Below are 15,918 nucleotides of genomic sequence, written 5' to 3' on the forward strand. Positions count from 1 at the left end.
ACCCAAGACATTAAAAGCAATGAAATAAAGTTCTAAATGGTTACAAAGGCAGTCTGCAGTATAGCAACAGTCAATGTTCATCATTGTTTTGTCGAGTTTGCCTGAAAACAAATAGTCACTTGTCAACAACATAAGTTATATGCTGCCATAAATACAAAACTTGTTGGGGAAACATATATAGTTTAGAGCAAGTAAGTGCAGAGTGAAATAGTCAACACTCTGTACAAAACGGGTAGTATCATCCCATAAATTATACTACAAGCGCACCCTGCACCCAATTGCACAATTCTGCCCCTATGATGAAATAGGGTCCCCTCAGTAATATCATGCGGGCAGCATCCAATCTAAAAGGGAACTAAAACCCCCAACAGAGTCCAGTTTAGATGGGCATTAGCACCCCTGGCAGAGTCATAGTCTCAACATTGTTGTAAAAGATTGTGCAAGAAATAAATATACCAGACAATATTATCAAATAGTTGCAGTGTAATCAGATAGAACATATCATCACAGATGGCAACGTGAAACTGCACACAAGTGGTCACGCGTCATCCTGCTAGTCTTAAAACAAATACACTAATCAATGTGTGCATAAAACAGTGACAACCAAGTGAATAAAAGAGATCTCAGCCAGTGGTCATCCACTGTAAGGCCAACGGAGAGTAGGGTAGGGTGCCTACTCCAAGGCATCCTCCTGTAACCCTAGCATTTAGAGAGTCCCCCACTCTCCTGCCAAAAATAAAACAAAACAAATCATCAGACACATTAAAATGCTCTTGTACTAAAATCAGATATCATAGGAACCACAAGGACATATCTACCAATCATATAAGTATAACCAAAAACTATTCTAGTCCAAATTGACATGTAACTCTCCGTCAGAGTTGAGACCATTGGGGGATTTTGTATTCAGATCCATGATCAAGCAGGATTCTCTTTTCTGCAACCTCATTACTCTGTTGCCTCCCCTGGGATCTGCCTCAATTCTCTTTATGTCAAAGAAAGTCAAATTTGTACAGTCACTGAAGTGATGTTTTTTAAACTGAAAAGTCACTGGATAATGTTGATCATGGTTTGTAATGGCCCGCATGTGCCTTAATATCCTTTTATGTACAGTATGTATGGTGCTCCAAGCATATTTCAGACCACAGGGACATTATAGCACATAGATAACAAAGCTGGTACTGCATGAGATGAATTTCCCTTTGCTGTGAGGTATGTGGGTTATCATATTAATTACCATTTCTTGAGTATCAACCTGCTTTACATTTCCCGCAGGGTAAAAACCTTTCAGGTCATGTATAGTGATAACTGCTGTGTGAGTCGGAATTTCATTCTTAATCAAGGTATCCCTTAGCGACCTGCTACTGTGGTATGTAACAGAAAGCTTGTTCCTTACAAAGTAACCCATCACCGGGTCACATTGTGTCAGGATCCAGCAGCAGTTGCCAATAGCAAGGCCTAAAACTGTAAATGTAATTCTTGCTAAACAGTTCAAATCTAAAAGAAGAATCAAATCCAATAATTGGAAAGCAAATTGGAGATTGCGGAATTCCAAGATGGCTGCTGATGTGCCTTTCCTTGGTGTTTCAAGTGCAGGCTTAGAATAGAATGTGCAGCATGTGCTACTTTCAAACTATGCACTTCACTGAGGAAATTTCCCCATCTGCAGCATTTGCCTCAGCCCTCCATCGTGAAAGTCAGTTTAGGGTAGTGACTTCGATTTTTAGGCTTCGTACTAGTTCTCCATGTTTTCTCCAGTTTTCGCAGGAATGCCATTGGCCAAATAAAGGCTAGCAGTGTCTCTTCTTTGAATTTGCCACTTTTTTTTAAAGAGACTGTGAGAAGCGTCTCTGTAACATGCTACCTCCTGAGAGGAATTAGTGTTTCTGCTTTGAGCCTGGAATTTGAAGCATTTTTCTGAGGCAAACAACTATAAGATAGAACATTTATAGGAAATGTTGTCAGGCTGCAACTCCTTTAGAACATGCTAGACAGGGTAATAGCTAAGTGACAATTCTAATTATAATATTTATGGTTAAATGCCTTGCAAGTGAAGGCAAAAGCTCTCAGTGTAAACGTTTAACTGGTGACTGTGGTGTAGTTTCTAAAACAAAAGCCAGGAGAGCGAATGAATTAAGAATTTACAAAAAAACTCTTACCTAAGGAAACTGAGGAGTCTTAATTTCTTTTCATCTCTTCATGGCACACACAAATTAAATATGAAAAGAAAAGGAATCTATTGCAAAGGTTACTAACAATGATAATAGCACATCAAAGAGAAGCAACTTATGAGCAAAAGGTTAAATAAAGGTTGAGTGGTGTGTAATTGAAAAGTACAAATTTACTACAGAATTGAATAAGATTGTTGCAAGAAGAATACAGATTAGAAGAGGATCAATAGCCTTAGACACTTTGGGTATGTAGCATATACAACTATTTAGTATTTTTAATTGAGTTATAGATAAAAGCTAATGGAAGATTAAAAAGGAAGTGTAATGTATATTGGGTTCTTTTGCAGTTTCTTACACTCTCGCAAAGAAACATACTTTAGCAAACAGGCAGTGCCAACTCGCACAGCGAATAGAAATATCCTAGACGAGAGAAGGAACTGAAGGAAGTCATGGCTGTCTCTTCTTTTCTCACCATCCTCTTTCCCCCCTTGGGTTACGAGTAGGGCATTGGGAACAGTCTTCATTCTACTCCTGTAGAAATCATAGGTCAGAGTCACTGACACATTGTAGTAGGCTCCAGTTCTTAGAATACTATTTACTGTACTCGACTCACTGTTAAAAGTCGTCATTATTGTAATAGGACCCTCCTCTACATTACCCGTTTTACTTTTGGGGCAGTCCAAAATCTCAGTTCTGGATCGTGTACTGATTCTGTGTAGTGCTTTCTCCAGGAACTATATGGGGTAACCTCGCTAAGAAAATCTTTCTACCGTGATCCTATGTTCTACTAAGAAATTTAATTAATTGCTGAAATTACTTTTGACACAAATTAGTTCTCCTTAGGGGATTCTCCATTTAAGCTGGTTCGAGTAATTACTTAATGCATGAAGTTAACTGCCACCATAGTGGGTTTCTTATGTAATCTCGATGTTACCTGGTTATTACACATCAGAATTTCCACATCTAGAAACACAATACATTCCCTGCTCCTGTTACAAGTGAATTGCACTCAGGCTAGCCAATCAGGAGAGAGCAGCCAGAAGGCTGATTTTGGCTTACAAAAAAGAAAGTTTAATAACTTCTTTTCTGTGATAGTTATTATAAATCTAACAGTGGCAAATTGTTGGATTTATCATAACTATCATTTTTAAGTCCTTGAATGATATTTTCAGCACTGTATATTATGTATGCATGAGGGTTCGGGGACCAACACCTTCCAAGAGCAAACAATTAAATGTGGAGACGCCCACTCCCTCCGCAGCTCCAAGGACTGTCATCCCCCGGGCACTATATAATATGTATTTGGGCGGGCCCACTGGGCCTGCCCATGACCCAGGGACCGCCAACTCCCTGAGTAAACAATGTAAAATACATGTGGGGGTACAGCATGGCCCTCCAGCAGCCCTGGGGACTGCCACATCACTGGGGCGCAAAGAAAATAATAAAATGGGTCCATTGTGGATCCCTGGCCCTGGGGACCACCACCTCCCCGGGGCTTAAATAAACATGGGGGGGGCCGTGCTCCCCCCTTGTGGTTCCATGGATGGCCCTGGGGACCGCCACCACACAGGACCAGCTCCTGCTAAGTCCTGGGGTACCTACCATCGGGAGGTAGCTGTTTAATGTTGCTTCCTCCCACCAAGCAAAAGCAAACATAACTCCACTTTCTGCAAGCCGGAGCTGTCAAACAGATCTGACTTGTAAAAAGCGGAGTTTTCATCTGTTTCCTTGCATGCAAATTTGAGTGCAGTAAAACAGATAAAAACAGCTCCCTGATTGCGGTAGCAGTGTCGGATCCCGCAGGAGTCGGGAGCCAGCTGGGACCGCAGGTGCCTGGGGAAAGAGAAGAAAGACGAAAAATAAAGGTCAGAGACAAGCAGAAAGTGGCAGAATAAAGGTCAGAAACAAGCAGTAAGAGGCAAAATTAAAGTTAGCAATGAGCATAAAGATGCAAGATAAAAATGAGAAATGAGCAGAAAGAGGTTGAATAAAGGTGAGAAATGAGCAGAAAGAGGCAGAAAAAGGTAGGAAACAAGACGAAAAAGGCAGAATAAAGGCCAGAAAGAGGCAAAATAGAGGTCAGAAACAGCAACAAGAGACAGAATGAAGGTCAGAAACAAGCAGAAAGAGGCAGAATAAAGGTCAGCAACGAGCAGGAAGAGGGAAATAGAGGTCAGAAACGAACAGCAAGATGCAAGATAAAGGTCAGAAATGAACAGAAAGAGGCAAAATAAAGGGCAGACAAGAGCAAAAAGAGAAAAATAAAGGTCAGCAAAGAGCAGAAAGAGGCAAAATAGAGATCAGCAACCAGCAGGAAGAGGCAGAATGAAGGTCAGAAACGAGCACCAGAAGGCAGAGTAATGGTCAGCACCAACCAGAAAGAGAGAAAAAATAGAGGTCTAAAACGAGCAACAAGAGGTCAACAATGAGCAGAAAGAGACAAAATAAAGGTCTGCAAAAAGCAGAAAGAGGCAATATAAAGGTTAGAAAGAAGCAGAAAGAGGCAAGGTAAACGTTAGAAATGAGCAGAAAGAGGCATAATAAAGGTCAGTAACGAACAGAAAGAGGCAAAAGAAAGGTCAGCAACGAGCAGAAAGAGGCAGGATAAAGGTCAGAAACAAGCGGAAAGAGGCTGGGGAAAGGTCAGGAATGAGCAGAAAGAGGCAAAATAAAGATCAGAAGCATGCATGAAGAGGCAAAATAGAGATCAGCAATTTGCAGAAAGAGGCAAAATAAAGTCCAGCAATGAGCAAAATAGAGGCCAGGAACGATCAGCAAGAGGCAGAATGAAGGTGAGAAACGAGCCAAAAAAGGCAGAATAAAGGTCAGCAATGAGCAGAAGGAAGCAAAATAGAGTTCAGAAGCGAGAAGTAAGAGGCAGAATGTAGGTTAGAAATGAGCATAAAGAGACAGAATAAAGGTCAGAAAAGATCAGAAAAGGGCAATTAAAGGTCAGAAAAGAGCTTGCTGAGAATTGCTGACTCCTCATCTGAGGCCCTACCCCTTTCTCAACCATTCTGCACAGGAGCCCACTGGAGTACTACTGGTTGGGAAACGAACTCCCCTTGGCTGCTTAGGGTCGTTGGGGGCCAAGAATTCCAATTGTTGCGAGACTAAGTACACCACAGCCAGATTATTGATATGTCGTCAGAGGCTCGCCCCCTTTCTGAACCACTATGTAGAGGGGCCGCCTGGGATACTAATGTTTGGGAGATGAACTTCCTCTGGCTGCTGATGGTCGTTGGGGGCCAAGAACCCTTATTGTTGTGATAACTAAGTTCCCAACAACTGGATTGTTGAGCTGTTGTTGGAGGCCCACCCCCTTTCTTAGCCACTCTCAGCCAGGACCTCCTGGTGTACTACTGGTTGGATGATGAATTCCCATTGGCTGCTGAAGGTTGTTGGGGGCCAAGAACTCCTATTGTTGCAATAAGTAAGTCCCCCACAGCTGGATTGCTGAGACGGCAGCAGAGGCCCGCCCCCTTTCTCAACAACTCTGCACAGGGGCCTCCAGTCATACTACTGGTTGGGGGATGAACTCCCCTTGGCTGTTGATGGTCAATGGGGGCTAAGAACCCTTATTGTTGTGATAAGTAAGTCCCCCACAGCTCGATTGCTTAGACGGCATTGGAGGCCCCACCCTCTTTCTCAACCACTCTACACAGGTGTCTCCTGTCGTACTACTGGTTGGGGTATGAACTCCCCTTGGCTGCTGAAGGTCGTTGGGGGCCAATAAAACCCTAATGATGCGATAACTAACCTCTGAACCAAGCTGTCTTAATGAGGTGTGATGTAGCCTTCCAGAGAGACAATGGGTTAACTTTGGGAGGAGAACTGAAACTGTAGAAGCAGTTGGCAGGAAGGAGATGGGGTGGCCAAACTGGTCTTCAAAGAGAGAAGGACACTTTAGGACAACACATGCTCACCCCCACATCCTGCCACCCCAGCCACGCAGAAGCCCCGGTAATTAGTTTAAGGAGAGCGATGGAAGCGGAGAGTTAGGTAATCTTAGACACACCAGTGGGCTGGCTTAGACTGGTCTAACCTCCAAGGAGAGAATTCCTCCATGTTGGATTTTGAGACCAGTGCTTTCTGAGACATGAACATGTCATACTTTGGAGGAAGGGGGTCATACACCTGGGTGGCACCCTAAATCTCACTGGTCAGAGATGCCCCCCGCTTGACACCCAGAAACTGTGAATAAATATGGGAGAGCTGCATTGCAACTCAGATCTGCTGCCTGAAACTACAAGGAGAAGAAGGACTGCCCTGCTGGAACCCTGGCCTGCATCTCAAAGGATTGCACGCTCCCATGCAAATGAAGGAACCCTCCCTGAAGATAGTGCTGGGTGCTTTATGTGCGCCATCGCTATCGGCATTACAGAAGGGGCCGCAGACGCATCTGCAGCCCCGTCTGTAATGCCTCGGGCGCGTAAATTGGGCGCAAACGCCCATTGCGCCACCGGAGCACTTTGTGTAATACGGCCCAAGATGTAAACACAGTTGCCTTATAGTATCAAACCATATCACTGGTGATTAAAGATAGTCCAGTTTTTCAAATAAGAAGCGTGCCAAATATCTGGGAAATGTATTTCAATTAAGTGAGTCAAGGTTGTACCAACTGCAGGGGAGGGCGTGTAGGAGATATGCAAATGTTTATTCATTTAGTGGAGGTATTTGCAAAACTATTGCTTTCCCTATGATTTTGTCAGTTAGGCGTGTCTTAAATTGTTTGTTTTAGGGTTTAATAACATAGATTGGTAACATTCTGGATATTTTTCATATTGCAATTATTTCGAACGTGATAATTGTATTTTTTTGTAGAATGTTTTGTATTTACTTTTGGTATTGCAAAGACTTTATATAATACATTGTGATGGGAATTGGGACGGACTGAGATTTGATAGTCTTTCTAGTGTTGTGTCGTTGACTCTCTGAATCAGAGACAATCTGCCAAGTCACTCTATTAAAATGAAGATGTCACCCGCGTGAGTGAAACTGCAGCCCATGATGTCACTGGCACGAAGCGTGCACGTTCCACTGTGCAGTCGTGAGTCATGCTGTTACGTTTTTCTGGCTGATAACCAGATGGGATGTTATTCGGACTACCAAGAGAATGTGAGAGCATTCTATAAGAAAACAGAAATGGGAGTGATATCTAAGCCTGCGAAACCAAGTCCATTCACAAGGGTAGTATTCTGACTCAGCAGAAGAATATTCCAGACATGTTAGTATTTCTTTCTACATTTATAAGCAGTTTTTCATAGCGCTGACTAACCCCAGAGTGTGACAAAGCGCTTTAATCAAAGGCATATTACCGTTTACCAGAGTAATAACATACAATTTGATAGAGTAAATAAAGGCATAATGTTGGGAATTACAAAACTTTAAAAAGGAGTGACATCAGGGCGCAGACACCATGCAAAACAGTTAAGTTATAACCACTAAACAAAGACATATGAAACAGTTAAAATAGGGTGGCATGTACACACAAGGGCAGAACTCTAAACATGATGTAACTGTATGTCAGTCTTAGGGCCTCATTTAGAGTTTGGGGTGCAGGGTAATCCCTCACAAACTGAGGGATTACTGTGTCTTCCAACCCGTCAATCTGCCTGCTCTGTTCTAAATCATGTGGGCCACTGGCTCTGCCATTGGAAAACTAACTCTAATAATCTGACAGAGCAGGAGACAAATACTTTTCCTTTGTTCCCAAAGAATGTTTTTTTTCTGTTTACCGGGTGAAATCCACGTGGTGCCCCACAAAACCTTTCGACCCGGGCTCCACAAAAGATTACAGCAAGGACAACCCTTGTAATGTCTTTTGGAGCAGACATCCCCAGAAATGAGCTTCATCAGCTTAAAGGCTGGATGCAGTTCCAGACTGAGGGGGGAGGGCAGCCCTTTCACAAACAGATTCAAGAGCTTGCGTCAGGGATAAAACCTTGCCAAATTCTTCGAAGGCTGGTGTTCTGAATGTTACCTTTATCACATGTTTTCTCAATGTATGACAAGAACCATTTTCTGAGTGTAAATTCGTTTTCTGGAATGTGAGGAATATCTTTGGGTGCTAAAGAGCATTTGGGGATATCCAAACAAGCCATAGTTCTACTGAAGGATATCCAAAAATGAAAGATGTGTTTTACTTGAAGCATTTGTAAGCCGCATCTTCATGCCAAAGGGATTTAGCTGAGCTTATTCAGATAGTAGACACTGGTCTAGGAATGAGTAAGATACTGTTCTGGAGGCCACTCGCCTTGTGACTGTGGTCTAAGGCAAGTGTTACCACACAAGGCAAGACATTTTGCCCTAATATTGCAGTGGGTGAAATGCACCAAGTTCAGAGTATTGCTCTCTTTGCTCGAGCCCTTCTTGGTACTATGTGTTTGTCCCCAGCCACCTGAGGGCAGTGACTCTGCGCTATAATACTTAGAAATAGAATTTATGCCTGAGGTAATGGTTTGCCTAAATACTACATGGCATCCTAATATCCTCTGGGGAACATGGGTACATACAACAAACCATAAAGTGCAGTATTTATGTGCATTATATCAACAGGAAGCAAGGGCAGATATACAAAACATATGGGGCTATTCACAAAGGTAAACCTACACCCGAGTATGTTTACACCTGCAAGTTTACTCTTACTCTTTTGGAGTGATTTTACTACTTTTGGCTAACCACCATTTCCAAGTCTAAAGTTACTCAAAAGTGTAGATTGTCCCCACTCCCTGAAACAGTGGGTTGGGTCAATAAAAACGTCATTCATGACCCAAACATTTCTACTGTTAATGAGTTTACAGCCGTATTTTATGTTCCGCACCCTTGGTGGATACCTCTGCAACTGGAGTAGCGATCTCTGTATGGTAAAGTCTTGGGAAAATAATAACAGTTAAAATAGTTTAAAACAAATATAGTTAAAATATTTTATGTTAAATATTAATGTTAATGTTATATATTTCTTCTAGTACACATTAAAATTAATTCTACAGCACTTTAAAATTAATTTTGAATGAATATTTAATTAGTTTAAGTATATTAAATACAATTAAAATTATTTGCAAAGATTTATTTAAAAACCTACATAAATTAAAATGTTTACTTTTATCTATTAAGTTATTAAAAGTTATGTATACAATTATTTTAAAATTTTAAATAATGTAATTATTGTTTTAAAACATACATTTGCATTTATTTTTAAATTAAAAAATATCTATTTACAATGTATATATTTTTTTAACATTCAGTAAGGAAGTAGAGGAAGGGGCTTGAATCCTAGCCAGTAAAATGAGGATACACAGTCCTCATAGTACAGCTTAAAGCCTCTAGAGTGGGTAGCACAAACCATTGAGTTTTCTTATGTTCTTTTTCAAACAGCAGTAGCCATGATTGAAACTCAGGTTCATTCATGAATAGTGTGATTTAAAGAGACAAAGCACCAGATGTACTAAGCATTTTGAGAGTCGCAAAACCTCTGATGTAGTGTTTGCAGCTGTTATAATGCCTTCTTTGACGTAATAAGCCCAATTTAGGAGTTAGAAGAGTTCTTTAGGCTCCTAAAATGGAATTCTGAATGGATACAGATCCGTTATCTGGATGAGGAGTGTTGTAGGCGTCCCTTCCAAATACCGAATCGGTATTTTATATATGAAATGAATGCTGTGCCAACAGAATATGGTGAATATAAAAAAACGTATGTTGATGAGTAGACAGTGGTCCAAGGGACCTCAACCAACTCTAAATAAACTTTAAAAAAGAAGAAAGAAAATAACGCAGCCCCTTTTCCTTTAAAGTTTGCTTTATTTAAAATCAATCACAGAGATTGTGACCATCCCTGTAATAGTGGCTGATTGGATTAACCTAACTAATGAACAAATACATGAATTGATCTCCAAAATACTGTTTGCAAATGGCGACCAATAAAACGTAAATAGTACATCTCACCCAAATTCCATATTAGAAATTGTGGTGAGAAGTAAATATAATAATCCAGTCAGAAGCAGTGAACCTCAGGGATAACATTTGTCATGCCCGTCAGAAGTCTAAGCTTGTGTAGAGCATCATTGGTTATGTTTTTCCCATATTCTTGAAGTTGAAACCTCTCGTCCACCAATTTCAAATGTTCGATCCAGTGAAGAGAAAATAACAGTTCGCTTCCCCAGTCCTCCATTTCTAAATGTCACCAAGAGCAGGAATTCTAGAATGTTCCGTCTGTTGGGGTGTTGAGTCATGTTGTGTCTTCATTCACCGGATTACCAATTGGAATGATTTTTAAATTATTTTCATGAAATATAAAATAAAGCAAATTTTGGAAACATCTGTTTTAAAGAATACACATACCAGATAAATCGTAAGCCTGTACAACTGAAAAAAGGGCACAACTCAACCCATTTCAGCGAACAATATTTACATATGGGAAATGTCACCACAGTTATTCTCTTGAACTGCCTACTTTGATAGGGGAAGAAGAAGGGAACATGAAAAACACTGGATCTATTACGATCCAAAACTAAACACATATGTCAGTTTGAATAGTCTCTGTATCCAGGAAAAAAGACAACAATTATCAGCCAGACGTGACACTTAAGGTGAGTAAAGCAAGCTCATACCAATATAGTGTAATGAATATATCCCTATTAGCTGTTGAGACGCCCCCCTCCATCCACTCAAAATGTGGGATTTAAAAAAAACTCTCAAGATGCTGTCTGATGAGTGAACTAGAAGATCTTCTCCTCATCCTTTATCCGCAGATGTGATGGAACCACAGCGATGCCTTGATGTCTTTAGAGATCATCTCTTTTTTGAGCGCCTACAGGTCCTCTCTCCTCAATAAAATTAATATAAGTGATGAAGTACCCCCCGCTGTACCGTATAAGGATATTGCAAGTCACCAAGGACTTCTATAACCATATAGAGGAATGAGGCCACTGACTGAGATCCTTTATAAGGTTAAGGAACTCCGAGATGACTTGCAATATCCTTATCATGTACACCAGGGGGTACTTTATCTCCATAATAATACAGGGTCACACCATTACCTTTCACACAAATAACTTAAAATCTTCGTGTGTAACTCTATCATATGAAAGAGTGAGCATATTTACAAAAATAAAGAATAAAAATTGTCCTCTAGTGCAAAATTAAACAAATCAAAAACTTGTTAGTTGTTGTTGCAAAGACATATTAGAAATCTAGTTTTAAAAAAAAAAGCTGCTGCACAAGTTTGGAATGCGTAGAAGCATGCAGAAAAATTCTAGTTTTTCTCTAATTATCTAAGGAGTGTACAATATAAACATGTTCTCTCTGCTTGTCTGCTAAAGAGTAGAGCGGAAGAAAGAAAAGTAGCATGCTGTTTCTAGTTGCTTTAAACAGCTGCTTCAGTTATGATCCGTGAACTGACCTGCCTTTCACAGCGGCTACTGCCTTTAGAAGTAGGAATTGTGAAATCAGGACTCAACTGTAATAACCTCGTTATAGTAATAACTACGTAATAGTTGAGTTATGGCCTCTCTTTTTTATAATGGTGCATCACAAGTCACCAATTATAAAGAAATTAGATCACGTTTATACAGGGATTACAGAATCCCATGTATTAAAAAGTTAATACATGCAACTTTCTGCCATTAAAATGGAGGCTGAGCTTCCTGAGTGCTACCATCATATCCATTTATCTCTGACTGGAGTAAGACAACTCCACCAACAGTGAGCCCGACCTCACCATACTGCCTTCTGGGCCCAGCCCAGGAAGCTTTGAGACCCTGAGTATTTCAATCTCAAATGCAGAGTCGGTCCCTAGCACCTTGTTGTCGAAGAACTGTTATGTCTTGGATGTCTTCGCCCTCTGTAGATTCAAGGGGAGCCAGTGTCCTCAAAATAAACCTTTTACTGTATTCTCCAGCATTTCTACTTTAGTCTGTAAATGAGTGATGGAGGAAATGGCACATCATTGAAAATGGCCCCTGTGATGTGACAGTGTTCTTCACCCTGCTCCTCTCTCTACTCGAAGATGAAAACGTATTTGTTGATGCACTTATTATCTTCCCTTATCTATAGGTAGATCTTCTATTCGGAAAGTGCTCCTGCATGGGGTCATTTTCTCCTCATTCTGGCTGCAGGGCTTTCAGAGACACTGCAGCACTGCCATCATTATGGCATCATTTATGCCTGGTATCAATACTGCACTTAACTAGTGGCATCTTCAAGGAGTACTGGGGAGAACTGACAGCATTCAAGAAGAGGCGTTGTGGTGTCCTTGGGTGCCAAGATGGCATTTGATATGATAGAATGGCCCTTCCTGTTCACTGTCCTCGAGAGACTAGGGTTTGGGGGGAAGTTCTTAGCATGGGTCCGACTGCTGTTTGAGGAACCTTTAGCACAAGTGACGGCAAATTGGGGGCATTGGGCTGTTTTTTAATTGCAAAGAGGGATCAGACAGGGATGTCCCCTTTCTCCTTTGATATTCGCGTTTGGACCAGGCACCACTAACGGTGTGGAAATGGGGTGACACGCTTATTAGGGGACTTAGATGGACTGCAGATTGGGAGGATAGGACCTCCCTTTATGCAGACGACATCCTTTTCTACTTGGGGAAACCCTACTCCTCCCTACACAGGGTGCTCCATATCTTGATCCTGTATCAAAATTACTCCAGTTACACCATAAACTGGGATAAATTGCTGATATATGTCCTCTTTGGCCCAAGACTCAAACTTCCCAGAACGTGCATAGCAAGAGTTGTAACAGAAGGATTCCAATATCTGGGAACTTATGTCACCAGAGACCCTGTGGTCTTTTATGAACGCAACTTAGACCCCCACTAAGTCGGCTTCGGGAAGATGTACATCATTGGAGGTCATTTCCCTTGTCGCTGATAGGTAGGGCCTCCTTCTACAAAATTATGGCGCTTCCCAGCTTTTTATACATTTTGCAAAATACGCCCTACTTAGTCTCTCCCACATACTTGAGCAGTTGAAGCGGAGGTACAGACACTCCTCTGTGATGGAGAGACTCCACGAATAGTGTTAAATAAATTGACTAAGAGATGGTACGATGGAGGGATCGCTCTGAAGGCGCTTCAATATTATTACTAGGCAGCGCAGCTTCTAGTGATCAATCAGTGGGTACATACAGCACATGAAGAACCGACCTATAGGGTGGATAAACACAATATGGGATCGAGGGGATTCCTTAGGGCCATCTATGGGGGAAAACGAGGATCACAATTAGCAAACACCAACATCAAGCTCAATCAAGATATGGCATACAGCGTCAGCGGCCCTAGGGCGGCGTGAGAAAATTACCCAAGCCACTCCCCTATCAGATACGGTGCAGTTGGGATTTCTAGCAAACCACCCAGGTTTTGATAAATGGGTCCTTATTGGTCTCTCAAGGGTAGGTGACATGTGGGTGAACCTCCATAGGGATTACAAGTTGGTGTCATAAAAAACCTTCCGCTATAGTCAGATAACGCATGCTCTACAACTTGCCATTCCAAAGGGTACCGATCTCCCGGTCTCCTCCCCTCAGTAGGATAGGTTGCTAGATTACTATCTGAAAGAAAAAGCAATGTCTTTAACCTATTGAAAAATACTAAACAATTCCCCCAACAACTTGGAGAAAGTCCTGGGCAAATGGGTGGAGGATATGGGGGAGCTGAGTGATGAGGAGTGGCTGGAGGCACCTGAGTCCCCCTGGTGGGTGACCATATGGTCACAATTCAGATTGGTCCAACTAAAGATCTTACACAGGACATATTATTCATGCACAACACTAGTAAAAATGGGCAAACTTGAGTGAACATAATGTCCTAGGAACTGCGGCCAGGAGGGCACATTTTTACACATGTGGGGGAACTGTCCAATGATTCAGATGTGCCGGAAGGCGATTGTAACACGTTTGATGATATTGTGTGGGGAATAGGCAGAGGCTTCTTCTCAATGGTATTTATTAAATATTTGGGAGACAACAAATCCAACAGCCGGGCAATGACTGTGGGTCACCTTAGGCCTCATGGTGGTCAAACGTAACATAGCTAGAAAATGGAGGGTGGAAGTGGGGTCCACATCCTGGGATTGGGAAACTGACATGAACTAGTGCATGCAGGCAGAGAAGGTGGCTTACAAAGGGAGAGGTTGCCCACACAAATGGACACAAATTTGGGGAGGCTGGAATGAAAGTAGAGGGATGCTCTGTCAGACGGTTGTTAGCCCTCCCAGTTTTGAAGGGACTGAGGATTATGTACAAATGCATATTATTGAGATCTGAAAAGGGAGAAATGGGTGAGCAACGCATCAAAACTTGGAGATCAATGTCCTGATATTTATAAAATTGTGACCTGACACTGTCTGTGATAACCACTACTTTCATGTGTCCTTTTGTCCTTTTTCTTTTCCCTTTTACAATAAAAAGATGTTAAAAAAAAGAATTGTGTGGCTACGGTGCCAGACATATGAGACAGGTTTACATGTCAGAGAAAGGCAGAACTTGGCAGAGTCGGTTAGCAATGAATGAAAAAAATGGCTGCAGTTATTACAGTTGTGCTAAGGCAATGTTTTATGTTCTAAAATCACCAAGTCTAACCTTTGAACTTTAGGCACTCAAATGATTGCACCTAAGCAGTAATATTATGTTCGTCTTGCATGTGTCATAAATTGTGCAGAGTGAAACCCCAGGCTGCACACCCTCTGACAACTGATATCACTGAAGTGGAGACAAGAATTTGCACAGTAATACTGATCACGAGAGAGTCTAAAAGGTAGCCCCCATTCATGCCTTGGAAATAAGAGTGCTCCCCGATTTACATACCGCAATAAAATGAGAGAATTCACTTTGCGCATACTCCTAGCAAAGCAGCATTCAAATGTGCAAGGAGGACGGGGAGAGAAAATCTAGACACTGATCACCCATACATCGCCAACATCCTAGTGTGACTGTGGGGTGCCCCTAAAGACCCTCCCCTCACAAGGGTGCAGTCGCATCCAATGGCTGGCCAGCCAGAGACGTTTTAAGGCATGGGCAAAGTGGGCAATTTCCCAGGGCCCTCACCTTCCATGGGGCCCCCAGGGGAAGGAAATTTGATCTCTCTTTCAAGCTCGCCTCTGTCTTTTCCTATATCTAAACCTCTCTTCTTCTCTCTGCCTACCTCTACCTCTGTCTCTTTGCCCAGTGTCATCTTAAGGAGTTTTTTAGGTCCCCAGAAAGGAATACTTCAACCTTTTTTGCGCGAAACCCGTTTCCAAAGGTTTGTTTGGAACCATATAGGCTACAATTAGCACAAACATAGGTAATTAAATTCAAAGTTGTAACAAACAGGGGCCCCGAAATATTTCTGACCCGGGACCCCAAACATTCTTAAGACAACACTGCTGGCCACAGGGGCACTGAGTCTGTGAGTACTTTTTGGACAGTACATAGGCACCCACAGCTCAGTCTCTGATGGAGCTTGAGGGTCTCCAGAAAGTGAGGATCAGTCTAGGCCAGCACCCTCCCTAACCCTAAGTTACTCCTAAAACATAAGGACTTGGGAAAACATGGCGCTCTCCTGTATGATCTCCCATATCCCCACTTTCAAAGGAGGCGATGCATTTGGAAGGACACTCTTCTCTCTATGGTGTTATTGACGACCACCATAACTGAGTAGGCACTCTTTTACAGTAGGCAGAATTGGTGGTGAGACCACCTCTTGTCTGAACCAAGGACATTGTAGGCTTTAAATGGGAATTACAGTCTCCAGTGCACTACGGTGTAA

Source organism: Triturus cristatus, chromosome 9, assembly GCF_964204655.1.
Source record: "Triturus cristatus chromosome 9, aTriCri1.1, whole genome shotgun sequence".
Taxonomy (NCBI): domain Eukaryota; kingdom Metazoa; phylum Chordata; class Amphibia; order Caudata; family Salamandridae; genus Triturus; species Triturus cristatus.